The following is a 16,435-nucleotide window of genomic DNA, read 5'->3' on the forward strand; positions in this document are numbered from 1 at the left end:
ATAACTCTCCAAAAGTCTAGCCATTTGGCTTCTATTACACAAAGTAGCACTGCAACGTTGTCAAACTCTACTTTTGTCAAGCTCTGCTTTTTTTTCTGTAATACCCAAGTCATGATTCATTGGAGCAAGGATGAGTGTGTATTGTGTAAAGTCCACTCCATTACTTGTAATAACAGCAGGCTGTTGAAATAAAGGGACGATGAAACAACAAATGAATGACATAAAGTGGAAAGGCTTCTTATTCTAATGTGTAAGGAAGGGAGAGTCAGGTAAAGAGGCTAAAGTTGGTATGAGACCCCAGTATTTTAAAGGAGGTAAACAACTGTGCATATTTTGTGTTATATGTTGTATGTGGTGTGTTAATGTTGGTGTATATATATATATATATATATATATATATATATATATATATATATATATATATATATATTGGTGCACAGGATATAAATTGGGCTATGTAGTTGTAATTTGTATTTAGGCACGGGGGTTGCATAATCACTTCACATGCAGATAAAGTGTGTAATAGTATGTGAGCATGAGGATTGCACAAATTAGTTCACTTGCTGGGATTCAAGTGAATGATTAATTAATCCCGGCACAACTGTATATATATAGATGCATGTTTCACTCACTCGGGGTTAGTGTGTTCGTGAGTGGAGAACGGGTGTGGCGATAGAGGCGAATAATAACAATAATAATAATAATAATAATAATAATAATAATAATAATAATAATAATAATTAATAACAAATGCTACTTGTGTGGGAGGACTCACACGATACTTGTTTTGGGGTTCGTCCACCGTTTGTTTGTCTGTCTATTTGTTTTTGACACCTCGCCATTTGTTTTGTTCAGTATTTTGTGTTAAAAATGAACTAATTTTGACACACTACAGACAAATAAATGCATTTCCAGCCAATGTATCATCATCGCCCCTTGTGATACTCGACTATCTACAAGGAAAATTTGCTAGGCTGCCTTAACATCAGTATTGCCTTGTGTCTGCTTTTGACTCTGCCTGTCACTGTAGCATCAGGGGAGAGAAGCTTTTCTTGCCTGAACATGAAATTAACCAAAAACTATTTACTTTCTATAATGTGGTAGGAACGTTTAATTGGACTACAGCAGATATCAATGGTGCACCAGATTTGCCAAAAACTGGATTATTCAGGAATAATTGCAGACGTTGCCGCTGCGAAAGCATGAAAGGTTCATTTCTAACTGTGTCTGTGAGTATGTTTTTTTTCTATTGTAAAATGCAATACATTTAATAGTGTAATTGTTGCCCTGTTTAAAAAGTAATGGTATCGTAGTGTAGTATTACTGGTAAGAATAGGGAATAGGGACCCTGGAATCGAGCTTTGTATGGGGCCACTGCGGGGCAAATGCAGCCACTGACTCCATGACCAGGCTTCTCTGAGATACTGGATTCAGAGGACAGAAGTTGTGGTGTATAGTGAAGGCTCTATCCAAGGAGGCAGAGAAGTAGCAACTGGCTCTGGTTGAGGAGTAAAGAGGCCAATTGGGAACCTCAAAAGAAAGGTGGAAGACGTTAACATCAATGGATGGCTAAAGTGACGGAATTTAACAAATGAAAAGGAATTGTTGGCTAAGGTACTGTAAGTAAACTGGGCTGGGTTGGGTTGGGTGGGGATGGAGGGGAGTGGTGCTGGGACGCCAGCATCGCTGTCGAGCCTTCCTGAGGTAATGTGGGCTAGTTGACGAAGCAGAAGACGAGAGGTGCTCACCTGATAACCCCTGCGAAGTGCCCCACCCAGTCCATTCCAGACAGCTATGCTGTGGCGCTAGCGAGGCCGCTCTTTTGTTCATCCATGGAGCCAGCATCGCCGGCATTGTGTGTGGTGATGTGCCACGGAGGCTGCAAATAGGCTAATTCCTGGAGCCAGCATTACACTTCAGGTATCAACACCAGGCCAATAGGAAATCAACATTACCTGGCGGACAAAAAGTGCTAAAGGCTTAGTCCCCACCACCACTATCTCATTTTATCTTGGCAAATGTCGAGTCTGATATTTGCATGAAGTAAATAACTGTGACTCTCATGTAATAAAAATCATCTGTTGTCATGCATATTGTGACAGGGCAGAAGCACTGCACAGGTAAATGGTGTGTTTTTGAAGCTGTGTGAACAAAAACTATATATTTTGAATTTGATTGGCAATGATGGGGTTGAAATCTCATATCTGCCAAATCTTGGTGCAGAATGTGGCTGGTGCTTAATTGATTTATTGAGGATCAATTAAACACAGCCACATGCTATAAAAGGAAAGCCAGCTCAGCTTTGTTTGGAGAGAGAGTTTGAGGAGAGAAAACTGTGATTATTGACGGAAAACTATTGAAAAAAGTTCTGAGTGTTTTTCTTTAGGTTCTGCATGATTACCTTGTTTCTTTTGTACAATTTATTATAGAGGTAAAGGGACTAGCCCTCCTCATTAGAGAGGGACATTATTGTATAGCTGGAGCCTTTCACGGCAATGATTTTCTTTGTTTATTATTCTGTGTTAAAAGTATTATTTTATTATTTACTTGTTAATACTTCCCACAATCCGATGTTGCGAATTCAGAAGACATTTTGACCTTAAGATCTGATGCATAACAGATCTGGTCAAAACTGATTTATGACCAGGGATATGTTATTAAAAATATCAAAACAAAAGCGAGTTTTACAATTTTTGTATGTATATATATATTTTTTAATGTAATTACTACTTGTGAAGGGGTACTCCCTGCCCCTGTGTGTATTATGTATTATTTTGTGTGCACCTATATATACTGCTGTACAGAGATTCAATTACCAATGAATTATTCACGAGAATCCCAACACGTGAATTAATTTGTGCAATCCCGTGCTCACATACTTTATCTGCACGTGAAGTGATTATGCAATCCCCGTGCCTAAATACAACTATATATTTTAAATCACTTGTGCTACACAGACCCATTTATATCCCGTGCACCAATACCTATACACCAACGTTAACACACCACACAAAACACATAACACACATGGGCGGGGCACACTGCCACATTGTGTTATTATTATTTAAAATGTATTATTTAATTTGTATAGAGTACGCCATTTTGTTATTGCTGTTTTTGCAGCATGGATGGGGTTAAACTTCCCCATCCATGCTAAACCCGTGCAGAATGTGACTGTCTCCAGATGGCTTGATTGATGAATTTATTATTACGGTCAAATGCAGGGCCCGGCCTTAGTCTGTGTGGTGCCCTAGACGGGGGCGCTAGGCAGTGACGACCGCCCCCCCCCCCCCACCCAAAAAAAAAAAAAATCCTAATTAAAAAAAAAACAAAAACACCCCCACACATAAAAAGTAGCCTACCAATAAAACGATAGGCTACTGCTCACCTTTAGTAATCAGGTAGGCAAGTCATACTGCATGTGTGCTGTCATTTAAGTGAAATAAAAATTGTTTGCAAACTTTATCCTTTTTAAATAAGTCTAAAATGATCAAATCCACATTTAGCTGCACATTTAGCTGCAGTTTTGAGTGCTCTTTAGTTTTTGCTGTGTAAATTACACTAAAACAATATGCTCAACAAAACATCATGATGTTTTTTTTCTGAATATTCTAGCCAAGAAGCAGCTTTATTTAATACCACGCTGCATGTACGAGTGTACTTCCAAATGCAGATTTGTCGCAGATACCTATTCAGACCATTGGTGTGGTGGTCCGTCTTACTTTAATACACACAATCTCGATTTCATTATCGATTAATAGTAGCCTACTCACTTTAACTTAAGAAATCCTCAAGTATAACTTTAAAAGACGATGCTGCACTGTCTTACACCGTTTCTTGGTTTTCTTCGGTGGAATGTAGAGGGACAGGCTATTGATTAGCCTATCAGAGAGCTAACCCTTAGATGCTGCATTTCTAAAAATAAATTTCTTATGATCGAGTACACTCACATGATGAAATACGTCCACTTTGTCAGTCAGAAAGTGCAAATGTGGTAACGTTACATTGGTAAGCAGAAATCAATATTTTGGAGATGATTATTGTGAAGAGTCTGAATCGGATTCATTTGCTTCCCGAAGCAGATTTTTATTTGCCGGTTTGTCTGGATACGGCAGCAGAGCTCCTTGCTGCCGCCTGACTTGAATTTCTTTATATTTTTTATTTTCCTTTTACAATGGCCCATCTCGTACTTGCGAGGGCCGACATAATACTTGCAAGACTCTGAAGACGTTATACAATTTGTGACGCAAGCAGACCCCCTTAGGTGTGGGGCCCTAGGCCGCCACCTTGCTCGCATTGCCCAAAGGCCGGCCCTGGTGACATGTATATAAACTGGCAGCTTTGGCTGATCGAGGTGGGTTGCCCAGAGGAGGAGAGACATGTAAGAACAGATACTGAAAGTAAGGTTGGCGATTTAAAAAAATAAATAAATAAAAAATAAAAAATCAGGTTTATTTGATTTAAATCAGATTTATTTATTTATGTTTTAAATTATGAAAGTCCTAAGGCCAAACATTATTGATAACATGGTTAGCTCACACATTTCATATCCCTGTTGAACCACAAATGCAGGAATACGAGATAAAACATGCACACTTGACCATGCTTAGGTTACAAAAGACATGAGTTTGGTGGTGTCAGCATAGCCCTCAGTAGTTCACAGCAGCCAACATCAAAAAATCAACTGACAATTGATGGAAGTAACAGAAGGGCATATGAGTCACCTGTCCTCTGCAAAAAAAAAAAAAAAAAAAAACCTAAGCAAGTATATACCAATCTGACATTTTGTTTGGCCTTAAGACTTTAGGGTCATGTGTTCAACTCTCCACCCATCCATTCCTGTTTAATAATTTATTAATTTGATTGATTGCCCGTTTTGGGTCTGGAGGCACTTCCTCAGTATAACAGGTTGAAGGCTAACTGTGTTTCACAGATGATAGTGTATCAGGAATTCTTTGTAACACAAATTAAAGAAAAATCCAGGGACCCTGAGGGAAATGACCTATTGGCTTGCACTAAGTTGTTGTATCCGCAATGTAGAGGTTGAAATAAGGTAGTTTAGATGAGTAGAACCAATCAGGAATTATTAATAATTTAAATGTATTATTTTGTGATAAACAAAGAATCACATAGTTGTAATGCCATCATTTTTGCATATGCTGTAAAAGGGACACGTCAAATAAATTTAGGCGATTGAAGGTTTTAATTAATAGATACCTACTATAGGAAATTCGAATTACAATTAAACACTGTTTTACATGCATTTATTCTTGTTTTGCTAGTGCCAATAATACAATTAGAAATGTAAAAAAAACTGTATTTGACAGACACAGCTATGAGAAGTGCACTGTTGATCTGTGTTTTTATTTGTTCAACCCGTGATCCTGAGAGACAGAGTTCCCAGTGGGGATTTTTATGATCTATTATTTAAAATGGCCTTCGTTTTCTAGAACACAGAAGCAGTGTGACATTTCAGAAGTACTATAACAACTAGCAGATCTACTCCTACTGCCATTACCTTTCCCATTACTCCCCCCTCCCGGGAAAAATAATCCGCATTCTGGTGTTCTCTCCCTGCACGATGTACCATGTGGTATATGAAGGGCTGCAATTTTGGTGTTCTTTCCCTGCGCGATGTACCATGTGGTATAGGAAGGGCTGCAATGCCAGATACCACCAAGTTATCCGGGCATTGCTATCCTTCATTGTGGTTAACGACTTGAGTGGGGCATGGTCTGTGACAAGATCAAATGAATGTCCCAGCAGGTAGTATTGTAAGGAGTGAGTAGCCCATTTAATGGCCAAACGCTCCTTTTCGACTATGGAGTAGTTGCGCTCCCGAGGCAGCATCTTTTTGCTGATATACAATATCGGGCGTTCTACTCCGTCTACCTTTTGGGACAAGACCGCACCTAAACCCACATCGAACGCATCAGTGTGGAGGATAAATCTCTTGGTGAAATCTGGTGTGATGAGAGTGGGGGCCTGGCAGAGTCTTCGCTTAACAGTATCAAACCCCCCCTGACACTCAGCTGACCACTTAATTAAATTTGGAGCACTGTTTTTGGTGAGGTCAACTAAAGGGTTAACCACTGTGGCATACTCGGGGATAAAGCGGCAGTAATAACCGGCTAATCCCAGTAGCGACCTCACCTGAGTCTTGGTTTTGGGTATCGCCGCGTCTACCAAAGCCTGGATTTTGGTGACAACAGGTTTCACCCTTCCATTCCCCATTAAAAATCCCAATTATTGAGTCTCTGATTTGGCAAACTTCCATTTTCCCAAGTTAGGTGTCAGCCGGGCTACCCTTAGAGACTGAAGGACGGCTGTAACCCTAGCCAAATGCTCTCGCCAGGTGGAGCTGTAAATAACCACGTCATCAATATATGCTACTGCATATTCATGATGTGGGCGTGAAACCTGGTCCATCAGTCATGGTTTTTTAAATGAAACAGCCCTTCAGGGGTTGAAAATGCAGTTTTCTCTCTAGAACTGCGGGTTAAGGGGATCTGCCAGTATCCCTTTGTCAGATCCAGAGTTGAGATAAACTTAGTCTTTCTCAGTCTATCTAGAAGTTCGTCGACCCGAGGAATAGGGTACGCATCGAACTTGGCAATAGCGTTTACCTTCTGGAAATCTACACAGAAGCAATTGGTGCTGTCTTTCTTGGCCACTATGACAATTGGAGTGCAATCACCCCAAGTTCGAACATGTCCCATACCTCTTTGCGAACACCACTTTGTCGTCTTTCTGGGATCCGGTAAGGACTATCTCGTACTGTGACACCTGGTGGAGAGATATTCAACTAAGTTAGATTTGCTGTGCAAGTCAGAAAAAAACATCACTGAACTCCTCAATAAGCTTACGCAGCTCCCGTTGCTGATCTGGAACCAATTGTTCCCCCATCGAAATGATTTTAGTGCTTGGGGTCTATGGACAGGGGCCTAAATCACCCTCTACATTGCCTGGGGCTATAAATAAGGCCTCCCTTGCCTACTGGTGCTTTAATAAATTTACATGATAAATTTCACGTTCATTACAATGATTGGGCTGTCTAATTTCATAATTGACCTTTCCTATAGGCCATATCACTTCATATGGACCCTGGCATTTAGCAGAATTTTGATTCTGAGGAGGGCAGCAGCAGCATTACCTTGTCTCCTTGTCAAAAGGTTCGAATTAATGCATTTTTATTGTAATGCTGCTATTGCCGGTGCTGAGCCGATTTGAGGTTGTCCTAGGCCAAACGACCGACCAAATCCAGGCGATCTCTTAGTAGGAGCACATGCTGCACTACATTTTTGGATGAGCCTTTGTGCTCTTCCCACCCCTCTCTCAACAGATCGAGGATGCCGCAAGACTGTCGGCCGTACAAGAGCTCGAAGGGAGAGAACCCTGTCGAACTCTGTGGCACCTCTCTCACTGCAAAAAGGAGGTAGGGAAGAAGCGATGCCCAATGTTTTTGCTCTTTGTTTACAAAACATCTCACCATCCGTCTGTGGATGATAAACAGATGTCCTGATGGGACGTATTTTTAATATTTTATACACTTGCTGTAGTGTGTTAGACAGAAAGTTGGTTCCACGATCAGTCAAAATCTCCTTGGGAATCACTGCTCTATCCATAATCTGCACTAATTCTTTGGCTATTGCAGCTGCACTAGTGGACCTCAATGGAACTGCCTCCAGGTATCACGTTGCATAATCTACCACCACTAATATATGCGTATACCCAGAATCAGAAGGTAGCAAAGGGCCCACTATGTCCATTGCAATACGTTCAAAGGGGGTGGAAATAATCAGCAGTGGAACCAAAGAGGCGGGGCGCACTCAACCTGGCGCTACTCGCTGGCAGTCTGGGCGTGTGGCTACATATTTCGACACATCATTATGAAGTCCTACCCAATAGAATCGAGCCAATATCCGTTCCCTTGTTTTGTCAATCCGTGGTGTCCCGCAAAAGGAATATCATGCACCAGCCTCATGACCTTGGGCCGACAAAACGGGGGAACCAATAATTGTGTTACAGGCTGTCCTGTGCCCGCGGCTAGGTTTATCCTATACAGTAATTGCCCCTTGATATTGAAGTGCGGAAATACCAGCACCCCAGCGCCGTCAACATCCTTACCTTCAATAGACCGGACCTGTCCCCAAGCGCACTGGTGACGGGTCATTATGTTGGACCCACACTATGTCCACGCTTGAGTGCCACATGTCCGGTATATTGAGAGGGGCTGGAGTAGCATCTGACCTAGATGGCCCAGTAACCTCGCCCTCTCGGTCACATTGCATTCTGACTCTCTTTGACTGGCGTTTGTTACCATCCGAGCGCTCTCCCACCAGACCCCAGCCTTGTCTTAGAGATGCTCTCTCCCATTTTGTGGTCCTTTTCTCTTTATTCATTTTTCTAGAATGGAAAATAGGAGAAAACATTTCGGCTTGAAAAGGAAACACATCACCAATTCGTGCCATGTTTACGTGGGTGGTCGAGACTGCCATTAATTTAACCAATTCTCTGTAATTTGGCCAGTCTCGACCCAGAATTATTGGATGTGGTAGCCTTACTGCCACCCCAGCTACTACGTGGTGTTTTATCAGTCCTACCGATAAATATACTTTTAGTGTGGGGTATGTTGCCGTATCTGATTGGACACAGGAGATCACCACCTGGCCTCGTGGCTGCCACAACAAACTGCCCAAGAGAGCTGCCTTAATTAAGGTCTGCTCACACCCGGCGTCCACTAATGCATGGGTTGTCACCTTGCCTAAAACTGCATTAACAATACAAGGCCCCTCCCGACCATTTTCCCCATGCTTACCCGCTCCAGATGCCCAATTGTACCGCCGCCACGTCACACTCCATTGCCGATGGGCATGAGCTGGCCTGGTGCCCCTGTTGTTGCATCTAAAGCAGATAGGGGAGGAGGGAACATTGGTTACAAATTTCTCTCGTTGCTGGTATGGCAGCGTAGCCGAGGTAGCAGCTTTACTCCCGCTGGGGGCCAACCTTGACCTCCATGAAGAGGAGACAAGGTTGCCCATTGGGGCCGGAGATCTAGGAGGTCTCAGTCCTGGTGTTGTAGGTGGAGCAGAAAGGAGGTGGTGTGCAGCTGCTCCGGTGGATGGGAGCTGTGGCCAGGTGGGCTGAAACCAGGGAGTCCTCAAAATCCTCAGCCAGTTTTATTGCTACTTCCAGGGTGGTGGGGTTGTGGTGCCGTATCTATACCTGAGTTTCAGCGCCGACCACATGGCACCATGTGGTCACACAACTGCTGCGCAACCACCCTGGGGCGTGTATCTGGGGATCTTCGGTACTACCGGAATCGTACCCTGTGCGTTTCCCCCGTGATGTTGAGCCGGCGTAGGATGGCTTGCTTTACCAGGTCGTAGTTGGCAGCTTCGATGTCCGTCATGGCCCGATACGCTGCCTGAGCCTTCCCGATCAGGCAGGATCCCAGCTGGCTCGCCCAGTACATTCTGGGCCAACATTACTATGTCAGGCAGTGAACATCGTGTTATTAAATACAGGTGGTAAACTATATTTAACAAACAGGGCAGATCTAGAATACACAGCCACGGCAAGCAGTTTGCACTGCCCGTTAATTAAAACAATAACTAAACACAGAATTATAATTTAAAACTAAAGGGCAGTGCAGCTCAATATCTGCACAGAAGTTATTACAAGATATTACAAGTAGCTCGCAAAAAAACAGCAATAAAACCAATACAGCCCATCTCCAGCACGCCTCTAAAACCTCAATGCTTTTTAAAATTCTAGTTTAAAAACACATACATGACAAAATGGAGACCAAAAGCACATGCAGGGAGATAAGCCTTTAAATTCGAAGGCTCTTTCTTTCCTATTTGTCTTTCTACTACCCGCCGAATCAGAGAGCCCCACACCGGACGGGTGGGAGAGAGCACAGCTGGGGGTGTGGCGCTCAGAGAGGGAGTGGGATGAGGTCATCCAGGTGGTCGTCGAGTCGCTGCCGGAGAGACCGCAGCTGCTGCCAAAGAGTCCCACGTTACCGGAGGGAGAGTACTCCGTGCTGCCAAGGAAGGAGCGTCCTATGCTGCCAGTGCCAGAGCCCCAGAGAGAGTCCCAGCACTACCGCCTAAGAAAGAGAACCCTGCGCCACAGCTGCCGCCAGAGAGCTCCGCTCCACAGGAAGAGCGGCGGATCATCCCACAGCAGTCTATCCAGAGACTGATCAGGTCTATATGCTGGGCACTTTTGATAACTTGTCATTTTGTTTTTGTTTCAGATATATACATACACACATATACTGGTACACACATACACACGTTTTTGGTTAAATACATTTTAATAGTAAGCAGGAAAAATGTCTGTTCTCAATCATTTAAACAGCATAGAATTGTCCTTTGACTCTGTTGCAATAAGCTATTAGTGGGATTTATTTCATACTTATTAAATATTATGTTTTTCATTCTTTTTGAAAATGTATGAAAGTGTATTTCATCCCTCGTTGCATTCCAGTGCAGTTATAAATCTCTCGAAGTGAAGAATTTCACTGCTTGAAATAGGGAAACTATCTATACAAGTTAAGCGTCCGATTGCTTGACTGGCATTTCAAAACTGGCTGACAGCTTGACCGCAGTCTACTTATTCAAGATAAATAACAATAAAGATGGAGTGTGAAAAATGCTGTTTCACCAAAAATAGTTCCACCCTTCCAAAAGAGTGAGTGGACTGCGTCCACCCCAGTCTAGGTTGATTCATACTTCTGTTGCAGATTAATGCGACATGTCAGGCACAGACAGCTATAAAAGCTGTACAGCTTCACTCTGACCATGCAGCAAATGTTGAAAATGTTCAACATTACCTGACCCTATGCAATTTCAGGTCGCAGGCACATGAGAAAAGGCTGTACGACTTTCCAAAAAAGTCACACGTCGCAAGACTGTGGATGGCGTAATTCAGAGTGTCTCATCTTGAAGTGAGGAAGAACTGCAGCTGGACGCGGGTCATCTGTGTGCACAGCCTCTGTAGTGTAGCAAACAAGGAGACAGGTCACTTTCACGCTGGAGCCACTCCCCCTGGAACGAAAGAAAGAAGGACAAGTAAAATATACATATATGTTAACTTCTAATATTAGTAATACAAATATTACACTCTCTCGCTTTTGGCACTAGAGGGAGAGAAGAAGAAATACAAGAAAAGGCTCTGGAGGAGGCTAGCGCAGCAGCAACGATCTTAAAGGCACGGAGTTGCCCAGAGGCCGTGTGGGAAGTATCCAAATCTGAATGTTAGGTGCAGAAAACACACGAAAGTATAATGTTTACTAGAAACATGAATATTTTTCCTGAAGGAAGAGTTTGAGAAATAGAAGCAATTTGACTTCTCTCACAAAATAACCGTGACGGTCTGGCACAATGCTACTTTCCAAGCAAGCTAAAGAAAATGGCGCTGATCCCCTTCTGCCGGTGTCACTTTATTCCCGCATGGGCGGGGTCAGTGTCTGACACAGTGCCTGTGAAATACTGGGTGCGTTCACGGAGATCATTCTGCACAAAATCGGTGCAGAATGATCTCCGTGAACGCAGGGAAATCGGATACACAAAGGTATCTCAGTAATGGAATAACATTTAATACTTGAAAGGGAACCACTTGATTGTCATTTGTTGATTTCTCTGCTTAAAAAAAAAAAAGTAAATGTAGCATTATTCGGTTCAAAAAGGAAAAACGATTGGATGGAATGTAAAAACGACCCCAGGTGATAGCATAGTGCACTGAGATAGTTTAGGAAGTGGTGACTCCTTTTTTACAAATCAGGTTTTCACTTATAATAAAATGCAGAGTTAAGACTGGGAGCGAGACAACCTTTATTTCAATGTATTTTTGAGTTTGGAATGGGGTGTCCATATTGAACAACAGTAAGTTTTATCTAGATGAAGAAAGTTCAAGAAAACATAATAAACTAAAAAGAAGGAAACTTAATATGTTTTTAAACGTATTTTACTTCAATAATAAAACACAACAGAACAAACATTTCATATTAAGCTCACATACATCATACGACTGTTTCCTCTCACACAACAAAGTTTCCATTTTTGATCTCGCGAGAACCCTTCCTCCCTTCCGGTCCCCCTCTATATGCTCAGCAGGTTATCGCGAGAAAATTTGAACTCTTTTGGGTGAATGCGAGAGAAAGGGGATGATTGCGGGAGTAGCAGGCTGTGAGATAAAGGTAGCTGAGTAGGGGGACGTGGAAGAAGCGGAGTTAAACCAGAAAGAAATATTACAAGACAGTAAATTGTGGACATTTACTTGAGTTTTTATATATATATATGTATATATTTTATTTGTTGCAATTTTGTAGTACTGCCTGGGTCGTTCTGGATTTCTTGAGGTAGGCAATTTGGGTGTTTCTTTTCCGTTCGCTGTGTATCATGTGTATGTGTGTATGTCCTATCCTGCTGTATCCTCTTTATTCGCCTTCAGTGTTTAGTAGCAGAATGACTTATGAATTAGATCAGATGGGCGGTGTGAGGCCTGCACTTGTATACAGTGCATACTGACACTGTAGTTTGGTGATCTTGCACGAAAGAGTGCTTTACTAAATACACGTATGAATTCACGCATTACGTTTTTAAATACATTTTATTACGTAGAAAGAAAAAATAAACAAAACGTTCACTTGCCGTATTTCGTACTAAGTATTTTCGCTAGTTAAAGAAAAGTAATTGTAGTTAAACAATTTATGGGAATTCATAACTGAACTCGACAAAGGACGACGCTGTGAGACAGATGCTAACAACACACTGATGTAAACCAATGCTTCAATACAGGGTACTAATTAGCTACGTAATTTACATAACACAGGACCAGAGCAATTTGAAATTATATACAGTCTGTAGAGAGATGATCATGAAAAGTGAAGATTAGATTTCTCAGTACTAGAATCTGAGAACGATGAATAATGAATATCTGTACCTGCATGTGTGTGTTTTCGGATTTAGGCCAGGGTTTAATTGCACTTCGTTGGAAATGATTGCCTAATGTCATTGTTATGATTCTGTGGTTTATGGTTTTCACTGTGACATGATAAAACTGTCTTGACTGGCTTTCTTTAGTTAGATTTAAAAATGTGGCAAGTTAGTTTTTATTTCAAAAGGTGCATTTGATTAACTATTATGGAAAAAAAAAAGATTAAGCAAAGTTTTCAACAATCAAAACCCCTCCACAGAATGTGATTTCATAATTGGCAACTAGTGTAGTGTGTCACTTTCCCGAGAGCGTTGTCTCTTGAATTGAAACTAATTAATTTTCTTATTTTGGAAAAACATTTCTCTGACATACTGTTCAATTGTTTAACGCTTCATTCACAATTTTAAAACAAAGTTCACATATACCCCCTGATAGGCTAGCTGATAGTTTAAAAATGGCACAGAAATTAACATGTTTTAGTAAAGAACAGGACATTGAGTAATTTTGTAAGGGGATTATTGAACTCTGGTTTAAAAAACAAAAAACTGCTTGGCAAACCTAGGTGAGTCAGTCCAAGGTTGAAAAAGCCATGCGTTAACTTCCATACAGTAAACACTCAGGGGGTGTTTGCAAACTTCAGCAATTTTAAAAACAAGCAATAAACAAAAATGAATGCACACATGCTCATCAGTCAGCCAGCCAATATTGCAGTTGTTTTAGGTTGCTAACTTCAATGGAGACCGAAGTTGATATAGTTGAAGTTGAAATTGTATACCTTGGTCCAAAGGCGGATATCTATTATTATTATTATTTATTTCTTAGCAGACGCCCTTATCCAGGGTGACTTACAATTGTTACAAGATATCACATTATTTTTACATACAATTACATTATTTTTTTACACATTATTTTTACATACAATTACCCATTTATACAGTTGGGTTTTTACTGGAGGAATCTAGGTAAAGTACCTTGCTCAATGGTACAGCGGCAGTGTCCCCCACCTGGGATTTAACTCGAGTTTAGAGCCCTAACCACTGCTCCACAGTATTGTGCGTGTGAGTGCATGCTCCCGCATCTGCAACCGCAGATATTAAAACACCAAGCTACTGTATTTTTCAGCCAATTTAGAGTGCCTGAAATGCTGCAACAATCTATAAGGAAGTGGGTGTTTAGTGACGAAAGCACTATCAGCCGCATTCTGAGTAGTTAAATAAATAAAGTAGTGCTGAATGTTTTCAGTACCGCAAGACTTTGTCTCGTACGTGATTCTCGGCCGCTATCTTTAAGCATTATAGAAACTCAGTACACGGCAGTATGTAAAGTTCTGGAAAAAAAGACTAAAAGATAAAACTATTGTTGTTGCACATGTGAATTCTGTATATAATTCAACTGTCCTTTCAGCCTTAACCCGTTCAGGCGCCACCTAGCCCCGGTCACCTCGTTCAGTAGGTCACATAGTTCAGTATGTCTGCATGAGGAGGCCCTCTTCAAGACACAGCAGTTTGCCGTTTCTCAAGATACCATTTCATTAATTAATCCAGTTACATTTCCAATACACGTTCATGTATTATCATATTCGGGGAATGTGTCCCACATATATGAAAGGTATTTGCATGTCCTAGTGGTAATGCTATAGATTATTTGCCCCTTTTATTGTAAAACATTTGGAATAATGACCTGACTTTAATTGTAAAATTATTTTTGTGTTTGTTGTCAATTTAAGGCTTAAAACAAATTAAGTGTGTTGCAAAAAAAAATATAATTATATATATATATATATATAAAATCAACAAATCTGTTTAATTTATTTTCAGTGGCAAATTGCTTAAAGGTACTGGAAATGCATGTTTTGTGGCCTATGAGGGCTTTTTTTGTCTCAATGTGGATTGTAATGAAATAAGTTTCTATGCTTTGAGTTACACTGATATGCCAAGAAAAACACAGATTGATTCTCTTTGAAGTACCACATTTGTTTTATAATCCTTTGCAATAGTCTGTCTTAATTTGTTTACATTCCTGAAGAAGTTAACCATCTGCAGGCATTGAACTGTGATCTAGGAACCTGGAGATTCTATTCCCGTACATGTGTGCCATTAGTTGCAACTTCACCCAGCTTTGTACACTTCATCACCCCTCCTAGCATGTCAACAAGACGACAAGGTATTGTATTGTTGCTATTATAAGGTACCATTTTTCCCCTTATAAATAGTTAATTTTTAAATAACATGCATGCAATATTATAATACAAACGTATTCTCAACTGTGTAACTTTAACACACATACATGTATAGATCAAAACCATACCTTGTGATAATTATTACATAATAGGAATGTTACGTTACAACATTTGTAAAAAGTCACTGTTGTAAGCCGACAGTATATCATATATCTATTTTTGTAATTTATTTATAAATGAGCCAGTACCATTCTACTGTAACCAAATCGTCATGCACCTAATTGTTTCTGTAATCATTCTTTGCAATACCTGCCCAGTGTTGGAACTTGTACTTTCATGTTTTATGTTGAGGCCAGTGTCACTTTTACATATGATGCACTGGCTGTCGGATCTTTTTAGCAGTCCATGTTTTTGTCCAATAATTAGGGCTGCAACGAAGGGTACATTTTGACCTTCGAAGGTTTGGAACATGTTACCAAAGGAAGGTTTGAATCTTTGATGGTACTCATTTGCATAATTTATTGGTGACGTCACCATAGTTTATATTTGATTGAAAATCATATTATTTTACAGCTAATCCATATAAATGGAATAAAACATTCACATGTAGTTTAAAAATACGTTGTATAGAACAGAAATCATGTTTTTATAATTTAAATAAATACAAATGCACATTGTTTATTTACACTTAATTGAGCCTGTTTGCGATCTATACAGTAAGCTTGCATTGCATTGCACCAGCACCAACTACCGCGGACAAATCTTTATTTAACATTCACCGTTCCAAGCAGGTTATCAGTCACATTTTACTATTACTTAAAATATTAATACTAATAATATGAACTTACACTTGTCACGTGACTCCAGAGATTGGTTATGCCTCCATGATACGAGTTGCTTGCACAGTTTGCATTCAACTTTTATTTTGGTCCTCTGGGCATTTAACAAAAAAATCCCAAATTGCAGAGGGGTTTCGAGACATTTTTTTCAATACAGCTTACGCCTTAAGCTATACAACACTTTACTGTCAAGGGGGCGAATGAAGAAATTAAAGTTTTGCCTCTGGATAACACGAGCTGGAGCGGGGAGGGGCGGACGATGCTCAGTTTTCGAAATTAAAATTATTAGTTTTAGTGTATATTTTGTATGTTTCAAACATATTCTGCCGTACATTAGGCATTCAGTACACATTTTACTGAAGCAATACAGCCACTAGAGGTACGAGCCCATTGGATATAATAGCCTGCTCCATACACGGCAGCGGTGTTAGAGTTGCTACGCAGAACGATTTGGTAGCGGATTTTAATA

General features: G+C 40.7%; 1 protein-coding gene and 1 long non-coding RNA gene across 6 annotated transcripts in view; one reads left to right on the plus strand and one right to left on the minus strand.

The window, feature by feature from the left end:
- Nucleotides 1-6,701: 6,701 nt before the first annotated feature.
- LOC131736885 (uncharacterized) lies at nucleotides 6,702-12,085 on the minus strand. The gene is made up of 4 exons (XR_009328466.1): nucleotides 12,031-12,085; nucleotides 8,819-11,057; nucleotides 8,321-8,406; nucleotides 6,702-6,786 (listed from the first exon to the last, which is right to left on the minus strand). It is a non-coding gene; the product is annotated as an uncharacterized LOC131736885 (long non-coding RNA).
- A 110-nt stretch (nucleotides 12,086-12,195) lies between these two features.
- Nucleotides 12,196-16,435, plus strand: part of LOC117400429 (E3 ubiquitin-protein ligase RNF19A-like) — a 45,786-nt gene continuing 41,546 nt past the window's right edge. For 2 of the 5 annotated variants that reach the window (XM_059022439.1, XM_059022436.1), the window contains exons 1-2: nucleotides 12,196-12,370; nucleotides 14,974-15,111. The gene's annotated coding sequence lies outside the window, so the exon portion shown is untranslated. The remainder of the gene's footprint in view (nucleotides 12,371-14,973; nucleotides 15,112-16,435) is intronic. The other 3 variants (XM_059022437.1, XM_059022438.1, XM_034000385.3) reach the window with 3 other exon arrangements.

The sequence above is a fragment of the Acipenser ruthenus genome, chromosome 4, assembly GCF_902713425.1.
Source record: "Acipenser ruthenus chromosome 4, fAciRut3.2 maternal haplotype, whole genome shotgun sequence".
In the NCBI taxonomy this organism is placed as follows: Eukaryota; Metazoa; Chordata; class Actinopteri; order Acipenseriformes; family Acipenseridae; genus Acipenser; species Acipenser ruthenus.